Here is an 18,765-nt window from a genome sequence, read left to right on the forward strand (position 1 = left end):
AATGCATACCAGTGTGGGCACATTATAACAACCATAATGCATGCCCGCTGGTGAGAATGGGCCCTTAGAATTGCTACTAGCTCATGTGCATTCATGCATTACTATGACAACGAGACAGGTAATCTGGATAATTTACATACATACAAACAGGGTTTTTTTTTATTTTTTTATTTAATGGAAATAAGAACAAAATTAAGGCCCTGATGGCTCCTCTGGCTTGCATGCTAATGTCATAGTGTCAATACTATCTGAGTCACTAATCCAGAACAAGCATATAAAAAAGGAAATACTTTTTTTCATTTTTTGCATGCTTGTTCTCGATAACCAGCTTCAGAAGTAATTAGGTGAAACACAGCCAAGTCATTAAGGTTTTCAAAAGGGAGTGGAAAACATCAGGCTCCACATTTCTGTAATGACACTTATAGTTCAGGGTAATTTATTCTGTGGCTTCAATTTATGTTTTTAATCAATTCAGTATACATTAAAATCATAATGGTGCCTATTTATTAGTTACCTAATGATATAAATATACATTTCTCTCTTTAGCATCTATTTACAGGGGTTAAACAAAAATATGGAAAGAATACATGTAATGGCTATGTGCACTGGGCCCATGAAAAGCTGTATGTGACAGCCATTTTGTTCAGGTCCCAGTTCATCCAAGCTATTTTGTCAGAAGAAAAGACATAGCCACAGTGACCCTACCCCCTCCCTCCTTCTGCAGTTATACAAACCACATTCTCCTAGTTGCATGCTTTTCCATCTGTTAATAGGACTAGTAGAATCTAACCCCAATCTCAGTGCCCTATAAAACTGTCTGACTTGCCCTCTTGAGTAACTGGAGTTTTAATAGATACTTGATCTGGTCTCAAGCACATCAGTCATTAAACATTCATAAATACCTTAGCTGAATTAGCAATACCCATTGCTATATCTCCCTCTTGGTAAAATTCATAATTCCAGTGTGCCTCATACCTTCTGAAATAACCCCAGTTTAGCCAGAATAAGACACATTTAGGTCCCTCAGTAAATTTGTAGTGTTTTGAGCCCAAACATCATTACCAACGGAGATGGCTAACTTTGGCACCCCAGATGTTTTGGAACTACATTTCCCATGATGCTTAACTACACTGCAGAGTGCATGAACATCATGGGAAATGTAGTTCCAAAACATTTGGGGTGCCAAGGTTCGCCATCACTGCCCTAGGAGTAGCAGGAGCAGAACCGGCCCTATTTCTTTCCTAGGCAAGCTGGGCATCTGAGACCTGTCCTATCTATATTCATTCCAAAGGCAATGCAATGCTGGACAATAGAGATGGACGAACATCAGCCAGGGCGGTTCGCGAACGTCAGCCGCAAATTTTCTCAAAACTCCGCGAACCGCGAGTTCGCGGCGGGCCCCATTGACTTTAATGGGAGGCGAACTTTAAAAACCTTTAGGTCATATTTGCAGCCACAAAAGATGTACTAGCTGTGCACAAATAGTCCCAGCACATGGACAATGTCATAACAGAAGTATTGTGATTGAAAGAGTTGCCCTAAATTTTTTTTTTTTTTTACAGCAAAAAAAAAATTATTTTTTTCATAAATCAGCCAGAACTGACAGCAGCCGGTAAATACATGTCTAATACATATAGGGTCCATTCACACATCTGTAAAATGGGTCCGCATCCATTCCACAATTTGGTGGAACCTTTACAGACCCATTGTTTTTAATTTCCAGTCTGAAAAATTAGGCATTTACAGGATGCAGAAGTAAGTGTCGGCCAGTATAGGCCCCAAAAATTAGCCCACATGGGTTTAACTGAAAGCAAAAAATGTAGTGTATTTGATGGCTAGAGGTACATTAGGCATTCACAGTATACAAAAGTAAATGTCAAACTGTATAGGCTCCAAAAATTATCTCACATGGGTTGAACTGACAGCAAGAACTTAGTATTTGATGGCTAGAGGTACAGTAGGCGTTCACAGGATACAAAAGTAAGTGTTGGCCTGTATAGGCCCCAAAAATTAGCTCACATGGGTTGAACTGACAGCAAAGAACTTAGTATTTGATGGCTGGAGGTACAGTAGGCGTTCACAGGATACAGAAGTAAGTGTCGACCTATATAGGCCCCAAAAATTAGCTCACATGGGTTGAACTGACAGCAAAGAACTTAGTATTTGATGGCTAGAGGTACATTAGGCATTCACACAGTATACAGAAGTAAGTGTTGGCCTGTATAGACCGCAAAAATTAGCTCACATGGGTTTAACTGACAGCAAAGAACTTTGTTTTTGATGGCTAGAGGTACAGTAGGCGTTCACAGGATACAAAAGTAAGTGTCGGCCTGTATAGGCCCCAAAAATTAGCTCACATGCGTTGAACTGACAGCAAAGAACTTAGTATTTGATGGCTAGAGGTACAGATGGCTAGAGGTACAGTAGGCGTTCACAGGATACAAAAGTAAGTGTTGGCCTGTATAGGCCCCAAAAATTAGCTCACATGGGTTGAACTGACAGCAAAGAACTTAGTATTTGATGGCTGGAGGTACATTAGGCATTCAGAGTATACAGAAGTAAGTGTCGGCCTGTATAGGCTCCAAAAATTAGCTCACATGGGTTGAACTGAAAGCAAAGAACTTAGTATTTGATGGCTAGAGGTACAGTAGGCATTCACACAGTATACAGAAGTAAGTGTCGGCCTGTATAGGCTCCAAAAATTAGCTAACATGCGTTGAACTGACAGCAAAGAACTTAGTATTTGATGGCTAGAGGTACAGTAGGCGTTCACAGGATACAAAAGTAAGTGTCGGCCTGTATAGGCCCCAAAAATTAGCTCATATGGGTTTAACTGACAGCAAAGAACTTAGTATTTGATGGCTAGAGGTACAGTAGACATTCACAGTATACAGAAGTAAGTGTCGGCCTGTATAGGCTGCAAAAATTAGCTCACATGGGTTTAACTGACAGCAAAAAACTTAGTATTTGATGGCTAGAGGTACATTAGGCATTCACAGTACACAGAACAGTAAGTGTCGGCCTTTATAGGCCCCAAAAATTAGCCATTCAATGGACATGAAATGCCTTTTTTGCCGCTGTATTTAGCGAAGACAAGGGCCAGGAATTGTTGTGGGTGGATGGCGGTCTGGCAGATATTTGTGATGAGGAATTTCAATGAAACATGGTCTACTGGTGGTCACATGTGTTGAATTCATCAGAGATCCATGCCTCATTCATTTTTATAAATGTGAGGTAGTCTACACTGTCATGAGCTGGGTGAGTGGGCTTATCGGTCACGATCCCCCCTGCTGCGCTGAACATCCTTTTCGGACAGGACACTGGACGGGGGGCAAGCCAACAGTTCCATTGCAAATTGTGCAAGCTCTGGCCAGAGGTCAAGCCTGTCCACCCAGTAGTCCAGGTGTTCATCACTCCTCAGAGCGTCCACATCGGCCGTTAACCCGATATAGTCGGACACCTGTCGGACACCCTTTTTTACGCTCCAACATTTGAGCCACAGAAGCCTGCCTTTTTCTAGAACCACGTGACGATGGCATCATGGAAGGTGGAGTATTGGACAATTGTGAGGAGACAGGAGAAGGATAAGAGGCTGGACGGTAAGAGCCTGGACTGTGGCTTTGTGGGTTCTGACGGTGTTGCTCCCACTGGGATTGATGATGGAATTTCAGGTGCCTTCTTAAGGCGGTTGTCTCTAGGTGATTGTTGGGCTTACTGCGACTTATGCGTTGAATGCAAAGGCTGCAGATGGCAACAACGTTGTCAGCAACGGACACATTTAAAAAAACCCACACTGCGGAGCCATGTGAAGGCATCCTGGGAGCGCCAAATGTAACTGTACATGGTTGATGGCTCTCTCCTGATACATTTGCAGTCTGCTCTGTACCGCTTGTGCAATGCAAGTTCTGCCTGCCTCTCCTCCCTATCTGCCGGTCCGTCAGTCCGCCAGTTCTACATATAATTGGCCAGTAACTGTTGTCACTGTGCGTAGCACTGTTTACACAGCAAGAGGCCAAATTTTTGCAGGACTAAATTACAATCTTAGGAAAGTATACTGTTAAATAGCACCTCACTTCAATCTGTGGTATTGGGGGGCCACAGGTTTATTAAACCAGTTCTACAAATAATTGGCCAGTAACGTGAGTTTGGCGCTGTGTATACCAGACTTCATTCAGCAAATGAGGCAATATTGTTGCAGGACACAAATACACTTGCAAAGTTTACTCAGATAACACCCCACTTCAATATGTGGTATTGGGGGGCCACAGGTTTATTACATCAGTTCTACAAATAATTGGCCAGTAACTGTTGTCACTGTGTGTAGCACTGTTTACACAGCAAGAGGCCAAATGTTTGCTGGACTAAAATACACTCTTAAAAAATTATACTGTTAAATAACACCCCACTTCAACATGTGGTATTGGGGGGCCATTGGTGTATCACACCAGTTCAAAAAATTGGCCAGTGAGTTTGGCGCTGTATGTACCAGACTTCACTCAGCAAATGAGGCAATATTGTTGCAGGACACAAATACACTTGTAAAAGTTTACTCAGATAACACCCCACTTCAATATGTGATATTGGGGGGGGGCATTGGTGTATAACACCAGTTCAAAAAATTGGCCAGTGAGTTTGGTGCTGTGTGTACCTGATTTCACTCATAAAACGAGGCAATATTGTTGCAAGACACAAATACACTTGTAAAAGTTTACTCAGATAACACCCCACTTCAATATGTGGTATTGGGGGGCATTGGTGTATCACACCAGTTCAAAAAATTGGCCAGTGAGTTTGGCACTGTGTGTACCAGACTTCACTCAGCAAACAAGGCAATAGTGTTGCAGGACACAAATACACTTGTAAAAGTTTACTCAGATAACACCCCACTTCAATATGTGATATTGGGGGGCCACAGGTTTATTACATCAGTTCTACAAATAATTGGCCAGTCACTGTTGTCACTGTGTGTAGCACTGTTTACACAGCAAGAGGCCAAATGTTTGCTGGACTAAAATACACTCTTAGAAAATTATACTGTTAAATAATACCACACTTCAATATGTGGTATTGGGGGGCAACTGGTCTATCACAGCAGTTCAAAAAAATTGGCCAGTGAGTTTGGCACTGTGTGTATCAGACTTAACTCAGCAAAATAGGCAATATTGTTGCAGGACACAAATAAACATGTAAAAGTATACTCAGATAACACCCCAATTCAATATGTGGTATTGGGGGGGGGGGGGGCAATTGGTCTATCACACCAGTTATAATACATTATAAGTGCTTTTGTCACTGTGTGTAGTATTGCTGCAGAAACGCTAAGTCTCACCACCACACCTGTCACAATGCTGTACAGTGCACAATAATACTACTAATCCACTATAATATGCTTTCTACAAAGTATATTATACTGTGGCCTCACATTGTAAAGCACTGCGCAAACTATTGGTGCTATATAAATCCTGTATAATAATAATAATAATTACCCCCCCCCCCCTTTTTAATGCACTGCACAGCAATACTAAAAAATTTGCAGCCCTTTAAATGACTTTTGTGGACATTAACAGAGCGATTTGTGTCACTGCTGACAATCTCTAACTGCCCCTACAGCACAGACTGGATACCTGCCCCTATACTGAAGAGACTGTAATAGACCCTATACTGACATTGCAGCACTTTAAATGACTTTTGTGGACATTAACAGAGGGATTTGTGTGACTGCAGCCGATCTCTAACTGCCCCTAAATCAACTACTGGATACCTCTCCCTAAACGCAAAAGATACTAGTAGACCTATACCGAAATACCAGCCCTGAAAAGGACTTTTGTGGATCTTTATAGCGCTATTTGCGTCTAGCAAACTCTCCCTCATGAGCACAGCACACCTCTCCCTACACTGGCAGAAAGCAGAATGTGAAATGGCCGCCAGCTCAGGTCTATTTATAGGGTAGGGGGACTGTCCATGTGCTGGAATGTTTCAATTGGCTGTTCCGTTCCACCTGACGGCTGTGTCATGGGTCAAAGTTCTCTTTGTAAACTAAAATGGCCACCGCGAACGACGCCATGTGTTCTTAAATTTGGCGGGTATCGAACAAGCAAAATTTGCTGTGATCCGACCACCGGGCGAACCGCAAATCCATCTCTACTGGACAATACCATGCAAGTTAGCAGACTGTAACCTGTATTCAATGATATCAATACTTATAGAAAACTGTACCCGGGATATAGTCATAAACACAGTGACATCCCAGAGCCACTACTCACTCGCTTAATTGGCCAGATGGCCTCTGTCAGCACCCCCTCGATGTCAAAGAAAAATGGACTGTAACCACATCGGACAGCTCTTAGTTAACAAAAAAATCAAGGAACACCTAAGAGGACTTGAGAGAGCCATTGTACCATCTTGCTTATTCATTGGACTCTGAAAACCAGGACTTTCACGTTTTTTTAATTTTTCACACTGTTGTCTTTTATTGCATTATTTATTGCATTATTGTCTCTTTGTTTCTTTGTAATACTTTTTTTGTAAATATTTTATTTGCACCATTTTGACCTTTTCATTTTTAAACCATATTTTGGAAATTTTTCAAACTGTCTCTAATGTACAAACATAAACTTAAAGAATCCCTGTCTCTTTAAGATTGCTACTGTAGTGTAAATCTTTAAATATACCGGTCTGTGATGACAGTGTTTGTTACAGACATTTATTCTAAAATCAGTTGCTATTGCGAACCTTGTGAATGTTTCCTACTTCTCAGTAGGTGGCGGCAGTTTAAAAGAGTAATTGCTTAGTTAACTAAGCCCTGTTACAATCGCTCTGCCTGCTGGCACTTAGATTGGGGTCCCACAAGCTGGAAAATCTGAGTGCAGGGTGAGGCTGAGAGTGTCATTGTTGCGTATTAGTGACAGCACGGAGTGAGGTTGATCAGTCATTTGTCACAACTTGATGAAAACATCAGTGATCTGACCCACGTTTCTCACAGTACATGATTTGCAGGTGTAAAAATGATGACATGTTTCTCATTGAAAGTGGAAGTGATGTATGGGGTGGTAGGCGGCATAAACTACAAACATACAAAGAACACTAGACAGTAGACACACCAAACTGGATTAATAACAGCCGTGGTCTTGTTTATTGTTTTTCACAAATATAAACAATTCACCATAAGGGCTCTTTCACACAGTCCTCCTCCGTAGGCGGATCCGTGCTGCTCAGCAGGGGATCATAAACACAGATCCCCGCTGAGCAGGAAGGTGACAGTTCCCCCTCAACTCTGTGTGCGGAGAGGGAGGTGTCAGAGCCCCATGCATCTCTATGGGGGAATCGGATGAGAGCGGACCGCCTGTCTGCTCTCATCCGATCCCGATCCCCTGGACAGATGGAAAATGGGGTTTCCATCTGTCCGGATTTCACGGACAGGATCGGATGCGGATGGTACCGGGTGTCAGCGGACATGTCTCCGCTAACATCCGCTGCCCCATAGGGATGCATGGAGCATCTAATCAGATCCACCTAAAAAACTGACAGGCGGATCTGATCGGAACGCTCATGTGAAAGGACCCTAACTCTTTTAATCAAGAAATACTTTTAAACTGTAAACAAAATAAGCCAAAATCAGTGGGGCACTCTTAAAGTATCCCTCTGGTAAGGGGATTGGCAAAGACCCCTCATCCTTTTGCTCAAATAGGGAGTATCTGGAATGTTCTGGGGATGGGGGGGGTGATCTTAAATGACTTATCGTAAAGGACCAGATCTTCCAAAACATTCCAAATCTGTCTTTTTTTGACCTATCACAACCCCTCCCCCCATCAAAATGAATCAATAAGTGGCTTAAAACTCCTACCTCCACCATCCAATGTTGAATGGAGGAGCCTTAAAACAGGCTACCCCCCCCCCTTTCCTCACACTCATTTGTTTCTGCTGTGAGTCTGTGTCCACCAAAACTGTGTGAAGGGAACTCCAGAAGCAAAACGTTCATGGGCAAGCTGCAATTGCCAAACCATTAGTGACCGATATTAATGCTCAGAAGAGGAGAGAGTGGTGTAACACCCATCCATCGTGGACTATTGATCAATGGAACTGTAATATGGTCTGACGAATTGAACTTTACACTGTGAATCCCAATCACTGGACGTGTTTACGTGTGGTGACGAACAACATCCCAGGCTTCCGACCAGGAAAGTTTTGAGATGACAGCAAAGCACGGTGGAGGTACAATTATGGTTTGGGCAGCCATATCTTGGTATTCTGCAGGCCCCATCAACACCTTGAAAGGTAGAGTCACTACCAGTGGCGACATTGTTTCCCAAAGACAGCGCCATTTATCAAGACGATAATGCTCTGATTCACACAGCTGGTGTTGCCAAATCACGGTTTCCTGGATGCCACATTCACTAACCCTCAATATCATAGAGCCGCTATGGCGAATTATGGGGAATGCGGCTTGTTTTCCACCTCCGGCATCTCTTCCAGAACTGGAACAATGTTTGCATGAAGAGTGGTATCAGATTCCATTATCCAACATCCAAGGCTTACAATATATTTGTCAATTCCCAGGAGAATTCAGCCCATCTTGGATGCCAAAAGTGGTCCAAAATCATATTAGATAACAATTTTGTTCTTTTACTTGGTGTTTCCATATTTTTGTCCAACCCCTGTAAGTTCTTTAACAGGTTCAAAAATGGTGGTGAAGATAAAAATTATCATACTTACTTGATTGGTTGCTGTTGGTAACAACTCCAATTTTGTGATTGTTTTATTTTCTGGAGTTTGTGTTTTTTAACATATTTATTTCAATTTATTTTACAGCATACAGTATAACAAATGCAAATATATATATTTTTTTAAACAATAACATTTTTATTGACGTAAATAGGTAAAGGACACATATAGTAGCAGCTTAATTTAGTAGCTGTTTAGTCCTTGGCACATAATCCCAAGATAATTGAACAAGGTGATATGTATTGTTACTATTTCCATGGGTTTTAGATGCAGATATAGCATCTGAGATATTACAAAAGCAATGGGCATATGAAGACATACCTTAAAAAGCTGTGAGAAAATGAGAAATAACCTATGTAAGTATTGTAGTCTTGGAACAAAACGAATGGAGAAAAGTGGGGTGGAGCCAAGAGCAGAGAAGTGTATTGGGAAAGTGGGAATAAGAAACTAACAGGAGAAGATGGGGGGGGGGGACTACGGGAGAGGGAGCAGTGGGAAGGAGGAAGTGGTAAAAGCAGAGGAAGAGGTAAGAGATGAGGAAAAATAAAAGTGAGAAGATGGAATAAGAAGATGGAATCTAAGAAGAGGAATGAAAAACAAAGGGATGACTCACCGGCATAGTGTGTTACTCTCAAAGTAATGCAGTGAATACCATGGTGATTGTGGGCAAAGTCTGAAAAGGGTTCTAAGACACCAAGGTGGTGAAGTCAGGGCTGTCCATAAAAAGTATTTACGGGAGCCAAATATTTTTAAATTGGGAGCTTTCGATCATGTAACTGTGCTGATAGTTCTTCTATTCTCATAGTATTCAATTTTTGTTGTCCATTTCACTATAGAGGGTGAAGTTGGAGATTTCCAGTGCCTTGGTATAACTTTCCTTGCAGCTACTAAGAAAAAGCAAAACAAAACCTTCTTAGTGGTAGGGATGGAAGCTGGAAACATTGATGGCAGTGCAATCTGAGGAGTCTGGGGAGCTGTATCCATGGTGGAGGCTTTGTATATTTGAATACAGTGTCCCAAAAGGGGCAAAGGACAGGACAGGCCCACCAGATGTGCTGCATGGTACCTACGTGAGATAAACATTGCCAACATCAGTCTAATCTGTTTGGAAATATGTTAAGTAAGGTAAAAGTGCAAAGGTACCTTCTCAAGATGACTATATAATTTTCTTCTTGAGCTACACTCACTATAGAGAGTTTGTAGATTAAGATGAAAGATTTTTGGACTTCTTCAATGAAAGTAACGCCAAGCTCCTGTTCCCATTCTGTAAATTAAGATGGTTTATTGTGCTAAGTTACCATGTGATGGTTAAAATGAGGTACAGCATTTGGGAAAGGGGGTCAGGTTGTATACACAGAGATTCAAAATTAGTGATAGGACAGTAGAGAATGACAGTGGAGAGTGATTTTTAGGAAATGTAAAAGTGACAAATTTGTAAATTCAATAGCCACCTTCTTGGGCGACGGGGTAGGATCTAAATAAGTAGAGGAAGGGGGGTAAGGGAGATTAAACCAGGAGGGAGCTACAGGTTGCTGATGAGTGGAATAATACAGCTTACACAGGAAGATAAAAGGTGAGCATTTGTCAAGCGGTCCCATTCTTTGAGTGATGAGGCAAGGGGGAGCAAAGATATCAGCCCATATATAATTTTAACAACAATAAAAACGCAAAGATTGTATTATGTAAAATACCACCAACACATGTATAGTCACATGTGATATACCAAGTAGAGCCCCCAGCAAAAAAAAAAGAACACACATCCAAGAAAAATCCATTTAACCTCTACACTTTGTAAACATTACCAGTTGGGCTTCCTTTCTTAGCAATGAAAAAAAAAAACATCTGTCAACAGTGTTCACCCCCCCATACACTCAAAACAAATGATCAAACAAGCAATAATTTTCCGCCTAAACATCTATGATCTATGGATACAATTAAAGATGCCCTTCTATTGCAGAAAAGATCTATTTTAATCAGGAAAATTCTAAAGGGCCCAAAGAGACTTTCAATTTCTCTTTAGTATAGCATGTAGAAGATCTAAACAGAAGCATACATTCTCCACTTGGATAGATGTCAGGGTATGGAGCAGGTACAGAGTCCAAGTATTGAAAAGCATTTGCCTAAGGGACTCCTGGTATTTGTGAAAAAATAAATTTCCATAACAGTCTTTGCCCATGTACATTGTGACCAAAAATGACTAGGTATGTGTATGAATTTGTGATGGTCTCAAACCACTTAGTGAATTCTCAATTCAATATATAAAAGCACAAATATGTAAATATTGCAATCGCAATCCATACAGTAAATGTGTAAGTACTAATAAAAAACACTGAAATATACTGTATTCATAAACTCAATGAATCAAAAGGTGAAATGACCACTGCGCTATAATGTGTAAATTGTGCAAAATAAAAGTATGTGCAACATGCGAAAAGTTCAAAGTATCTAAACCTCCATCAACTATTGATCTCAGTCATTTCAAAGTTTATATAGGGATCAGAATTATTAGAAAATAGAATTTCACTCTAAGAGCGATTTATTTTTATATTTAAAAAAAAAAATAATAAAAACTCATCTGCAAAAACTCATTAGCAATTTGTATCTGCTTAAACCCTGTTTGGTCAATCAAGTACTGATTCGCTATCAAAGATTTGAAGATTTTAAACATTCAATAGCCATATTGAATAATAATGGAAAAAAGTAACACCCTTAAAACGTACCATGCTATAAAAGGATCGCCAGCGAGAACTCCCTGTTCTAGATGCAAATTTAAATGTCATATATTCCTTGTGTCAGCAAGATAGATGCATGCCTCCAAAATATAGTATATTGTAGATGTTTCAGTTAAAAACTCTATTCTGGCATTTTAAATATTAAGGCTGAACATAGAGCCATCAGGCCTTCTGCCATCATTTACTTTCAAGTATTTCATATATTTTAGTCAGTATGTTTTGGAGGTTTCATTGCTGCAGTTTTGAACATTTGGACTCGAACATTCAGAAAAGGCCTCCAAAGAAATTTGGGTGCTGGATGTAGTGGCTGCACTGTAAGGTCTCCTTCATGGTAGCCAGTACAAAAACAGAACACGGCTTCTCAGAAAGGCTATAGGTTTTGCTTCTGTCTCTGCTACTTGCACTCGACTCCCTGAAAAAATCACATCCTAATGCCTTTAAGGCCTCACGTACACTGGACGTTTGAAAACCTCTTCTGGGCACTGGAACTTGACAGCTAGTGAACAAAGTAAAATAAAATGTCCATTTGACCACTTTTACATGCCACATTTACCAGTGTTCATCAGCGTTTTTGTTTAGAAACGTTTTTGCAGATAACAGTTTATACTGATCCCAAATGCACCTTTCTATCAGCAATGTTTTTCTATTACAAACTCCTATAAACGAAAACAACTTATAAACATTTCTAGCTCGTTTAGACACATTTGCAAGCTATTAGAAGCATTTGGCATTTCAAATGCCTAAAAAACATCCATCCTGAACACATTTTTTTGCTTTCAAGAAAATATCTCTAAACACAACTGCCTCTAAACGACTATAAAAAAAACTCAGTGTACATGGACAGATAACATCGAAGAGAAAAAAACACTCAACTGCTCCTAAACGTCTATTTATCAGCAATAGTGTACATGAGGCCTAAGCAAGTCACACCAAATAAAAGAAAATTGTATGTTGAAAAAGGCATAAAAAATGTGGTTGCTGAAGGGAGAGATTATGCTATATAAGGAATGGAGACTAGCACTTACATGACTGTAACAAGGTTTTTGGAAAGGCTATAGGTTTGCCAAAATATGTATACAGCACAAACAAGGGTTTTTTTATATTTTTAAAAAGATAAACTTTCCTATCCAGTTGTCCATTCTGAGCAATATTTACTGTGCTTCACTCTGTACATGAAAGTAAAAAATGCTGTTCATATAAGAAATGGACATGAGTGGCTTCATGCCTGGGCAGATATTTGATCATCAAGAGCTGACAAACCTTGGGTGCCCAATTACTAAGTCATTGCTAGCATCCTTTCTGTCACCAATGTCCCTCTAGAAATGCTATTCTTTCTCCCGTATTTTCATTTTAAAAATACCCCATGCTCCAGGTACATGTCCAAAGGGGCACAAAACATGACGTTTCCAGGTTCTTTGTCCTATTAAATTTGGGGTCTCACATATACTGTAAATAGCATTAAATATCAAAATGTAGCGCTATTCTCAAACTGTCTACACAGAATGTCCTTGTCAACTCCGGAGGAGATACAACAGTCCTTATAATTTCCACATAAATGGGTTAAAAAACTTCGGATGGATGAGAGTGAAGATCCTCGGTAAGGAAACCGCCACCAGACACCCACACACACTGGTCCTTACCAGATAACAATGACCCTCATCACAAAGGTCAAAATCGCATATATTGCATGAGCCTTGGAACACCGGGATCCTTCACTCCTCTCCCCTTAGTTGTGTCAATACAGCAGATGATCATCCATCCCTCACAAGGTCCCAAAAAGAAAGAACAGAATACCGCCTCATAGTATACACTGTATAAAACTTTATTGGCCCCAAAGGAATTAAAAAAACTTACTGGAAAGCCGCTGATAGAGAGCGTTGCAATGATCTCCTCCTAATGGTTGGATACCGCCGCATCCCACCATCAAAATGGCCGCCGTGTCCCTTCCACGTGTGACGTGCGTCGCCGTAAGCTCCACCCGACGCGTTTCGTCAGAGACTGACGCCGTCAAGGGGTGTGGTCTCACGGCGGCGACGCCATATATATAGCAGTCGAGACGGGCGGAAATACTGATATTCACCAGTACCCGGAAACGGTCGCTTGCGCTCCACCGACCGGATACGGCTAATACAGAAAAAGAACTGGAAGTATAACAACCTCCTTACAACGTCAACCACATGACATGGGACGAATTTACAAATTGGGAGAAAAAGGAAAAAAACTGTTTATTATCTAAAAAGGAGATTAATATCCCTGTCTAGAATAAAAAATTAATGATATATACGCAGCTTATTCAGAGATCACGGCTCCAACTAGTGGTTGCACATCAAACCACAGACAGGAGAATTATGCCACGCTCTCTTCACAAAGCGGTAAAATACATATAATTTACATTAAAATACATAAAAACCATAAATGGAGACTAAAATTAAAAAGAAATTGGACAATACCCTAAAATGATCTCGATGACAAGGGAGCCGCCGTGAGACTACACCCCTTGACGACGTTAGTCTCTGACTAAACGCGTCGGGTGGAGCTTATGGCGACGCACGCCACACGCGGAAGGGACACGGCGGCCATTTTGATGGTGGGATGCGGCGGTATCCAACCATTAGGAGGAGATCATTGCAACGCTCTCTATCAGCGGCTTTCCAGTAAGTTTTTTTCATTCCTTTGGGGCCAATAAAGTTTTATACAGTGTACACTATGAGGCGGTATTCTGTTCTTTCTTTTTGGGACCTCGTGAGGGATGGATGATCATCTGCTGTATTGACACAACTAAGGGGAGAGGAGTGAAGGATCCCGGTGTTCCAAGGCTCATGCAATATATGCGATTTTGACCTTTGTGATGAGGGTCATTGTTATCTGGTAAGGACCAGTGTGTGTGGGTGTCTGGTGGCGGTTTCCTTACTGAGGATCTTCACTCTCATCTATCCGAAGTTTTTTAACCCATTTATGTGGAAATTATAAGGACTGTTGTATCTCCTCCGGAGTTGACAAGGACATTCTGTGTAGACAGTTTGAGAATAGCGCTACATTTTGATATTTATTGTATTTGATCTTTTAATTTTGAAGATTTGTGTTGGCTGCTTTTCGCTCTTAATGATATATTTATATATTTTAGCGCAGCAATATTCTGTATTTGTAAATATCATTAGTAGGAAGAGATACATCATTTGTGTTTATCAGTAATATAATCATTGTACCACAATTAGCACATCAATTGTATTTTCATTAGAAGATCTTGTGAACATAAGGTTATATTCAATTTCTGTTCAGTTTGGCAGCCTCAGCAAGTGTACAAACTTTAATGGCTCTGAGCACCTTGGCACTTTCATTGAATCTGTTTTTATTGATTAAGAAAAAAAAGACTTTGATTGTCCAACCAACAAGCTGTTACTTGTGAAACTATGACAACTCAGAATAAGCTACAAATCAATGAACTATTTAGATGCAGTCTTACAAAGCAGACTGATAAATCTTGATAAGCCAACAACTGGAACAAGTAAAACCTTTATCTTAACAAGCAGGTGATCTTATTCAGCTTGTCAGCGCTATTGTATTCTATTGATAAGACTATAATACCTTAGGGAAGACATATTGGCAAGACTAAAGAATCCTGCCTGCTGCACAAAGAATCCTGCTCATTTGTATTTTCTTATAAGGCTTACCATATTTATATGAAAAGATGCACTGCAGGCTGTATACTGTATATGGATAGTTATTATCTATGCATTTAAAATTCATTTTAGCGACACATTCCCAATATTAGGGCCCAATTAAAGTGTTTGTAAAGGCAAAAGATTTTTTTATCTTAATGCATTCTATGCATTAGGATAAAAAGCCTTGTGTGTGCAGCAGCCTCCCTCAGCCCCCCTAACACTTACCTGAGCCCCATCTAGATCCAGCGATGATGCATGAGAGACTCGGCTGTCTAGAAATTCCCTCCTCATTGGCTGAGACAGCCAATGGTGTCATTGGCTCCCACTGCTGTCAATCAAAGTCAGTGAGCCAATGAGGAGAGAAAGAGGGTGAGGTGGGGCCAGGCCGTGGCTCTGTGTATGAATAGACACAGGATGCTGCGGCTTGACTCGGGTGCTCCAATAGCATGCTGTTTGCTGTGGGGAAATTTAACAGGAGGGAGGGGCCAGGAGCACCGAAGAGGGACCCGAGAAGATGGGGATCTGGGCTGCTCTGTGCACAGAGCAGGTAAGTATAACATGTTTGTTATTTTTAATGAAGAAAACAAGACTTTAGTACCACTTTAAGTGTTGGAGTCAATGGTAAATTAGAGGTGATACTTTACAAATTCTGCTCATTCACCTTTATTTACATACTAGCTCTGATTTGTCACTGCTTCCCACATGAATCTTCTTGTGGAATTCAGTTAAATCCACTTGTCTTACGGTGAACAGAAGTAAGTTTATTAAAACATACATGGGTAAAAATCTTCTCCAAGGGAGAAAGCTTCTACATGTGTATGTTTCAATAAACTTAATCTGTTCACCGTAAGACAAGTGGTCTTGATTGAATTCCACAACAGATTTGGTGGAGAATGCTTTGGCACTCTATGTCATTTTCTGACTAGTCCAGAACGGACAGACTTGGAGAACAAGACAGGCAACTGTATGCCAAATGTAGGCTTTTACCTTTAAGGGGTCAATTCACTAAGAGTTAAAAAATGGCAAATAAAATGCAGTAAAATAGCTCTTGTGTTAAATCAGTTGTAAAATGCAATTCACTAAGAATCATGCGTTAAATACCAACTGCGGTAATGTTTTGATAATGCGATAATTACTGCATATTTTAATGTAGTAATTTATCACATTGAGTTGGTTTCTAAGGAGCAAGCCAGGAAGCCGGCCACCATGTCCTTAACAACATAGAAGGAGAAGAAAAGCGGTGTGACACACCCTGCGGACACTTGTTGGGCCCCAGAGAGACCGTAAATTAGGGGTGTGAACCAAGAAATGGGATTTTGAAGGTGAAGCTTGCTGAGGTATATAATAGATAAATAATAATGAGACAAAATAAAATAACAAGGTTTTATTACAATGTTTGTAAAAACAATCACAGACAGTGAAAATAATTCAGTGCATAAAGATACATAGTATACAAGGAACCATAGTTGTGTGGTTAGGGCCACTTATGTCCGACATGTTTCACCAGCAGGCTTCCTCTGGGACATTGCAAACTGGTAACCTCAACACAGGTTCTAAATATAGACAATATACGATAGGTTTAGACATAGTCATAATAACATTTAACAACTATTGATGTATTTGAAATTTGAGGCTCACCAAAGGTTGTAACTAAAGCATTGCACATGTATCCATATACCAGGGATCTCTGCCGTGTGTCCAATGGTGGGTAAACACCCTGAACTCGAAGTCCAGCCAGGTCAGACCTTGCTATATTAACAGGAACCGGACCGGGCTATGCCGAATCACAGCATATCTAGAGGGATCAATAATTTGTAAAAAGAAAAACTCATCACCGATAATCCCAAAATATGCTTGGGGAAAGAGGGGGGTGTGTATGAGTATCACAAGGTTGGTCTCCAAGAGCAAGGCCAAAAGGGTGAGCAGGGCAGTGAAACGTAATGATGAGCAGAATCAGAGAAAGTGAGAAAATTTCAAATACATCAATAGTTGTTAAATGTTATTATGACTATGTCCAAACCTATTGTATATTGTCTATTGTATATTGTCTATATTTAGAACCTGTGTTGAGGTCACCAGTTTGCAATGTCCCAGAGGAAGCCTGCTGGCGAAACATGTCGGACATAAGTGGCCCTAACCACACAACTATGGTTCCTTGTATACTATGTATCTTTATGCACTGAATTATTATCACTGTCTGTGATTGTTTTTACAAACATTGTAATAAAACCTTGTTATTTTATTTTGTCTCATTATTATTTATCTATTATATACCTCAGCAAGCTTCACCTTCAAAATCCCATTTCTTGGTTCACACCCCGAATTTACGGTCTCTCTGGGGCCCAACAAGAGTCCGCAGGGTGTGTCACACCGCTTTCTTCTCCTTCTATGTTTAAACAGGGATGTGGTGAAAGCTTGCTGGGTACATTGGCTATTTAGGCTTGGCGTTCTCCTTCATATGTCCTTAACAACATGTTCCCCGCTGACAGCAGAATGTAAAAAAAACAGCAATAAAAAATTGCAGAAAAAAAAAGCATGGGGTCCACCCCAATGCATACCAGGCATACCAAATCCCCGCCAAGCAAGTGGAGTCAGTCAAAATGGATCCACGCCATGTGAAAGGGTCCTTAGTCTGGTTAGAAATTCAGCTTAGGTGACACCCTCCTTAGAAAGGGCATCTGAACTTGATTAACTTCAAGCAACAGTTTCTGCTGTCTTACTCTCCTAAGCAATATGACTGTCTGGTTTTGCTGCAGCAGGTTCTATACACAGTACAGATGGACCACTTTACAGGCAGACTAAGAGAACCCCCCCAGGCACTTTACTTAAAGGAGTTTTTCGTTTTTATTGTTTCACGTTAAGCATCATTAAAATCACTGCTTCTTTAAAAACAATCTTTTTTTAAAAGTTTTTTTGCATTGTATACATGTTACATGTCATTACATTGTATACATGATACATGTCCCCCAGGGCAATACCCAGATTCCTATTCCTTTTTATGTCCGAAAACATATATATAAGCCTTCAAAATAGGGAATTTAGATTTTTTTAAATTTGGGTCCCATAGACCTTAATAGGGTTTGTGGTTCGGGTCCAAACTTTTTCCATATTCAAAAGTTCTGGTGCAATCCGAACCAGGGGTAGGGATGATCGAATGGTTCGGGTCGACCATCGGTTCGGCCTGAACATTGGGTGTTCGAGGTTCGGCCGAATTTAGAACTTTTTGCCCAAAAAGTTCGGAATTCGGCAACCAGAACCGCCCAAAATGCAATGCTTCAGGAAATGGGCTTTAAAAGCCAGTGATTGGACCAGAACCATTAGCAAAAGCCAATTGAGGGGGCAGGAGAATGCTAGGAATGTGATTGGAGTGACTAGGGGGTTTCTAGACCAATCATTAGTGAATACACCCCCCAGTATATAAAATCGCCCCCGCCATATTCCTAGCATTGTTATACTGGACATGGAAGAGAGTGGAAGCAGTTCTGTTAATTTTACTTTAAAAGTGTCATTTAGCTATTTATTAGAGTGAGGAAAGGGATATCTAGAGTAGTTAGAGTGCTCCTTTACACTTAAGTTAGCTTCAAAAATTTAGTTTCTGTAGGGAAAGTGTTAAGTGTAAAGGGACCGTAGTGTAGTGTAGGGTTAACTGG

Source organism: Pelophylax lessonae (genome assembly GCF_965119305.1).
Source record: "Pelophylax lessonae genome assembly, chromosome: 2".
NCBI lineage: Eukaryota > Metazoa > Chordata > Amphibia > Anura > Ranidae > Pelophylax > Pelophylax lessonae.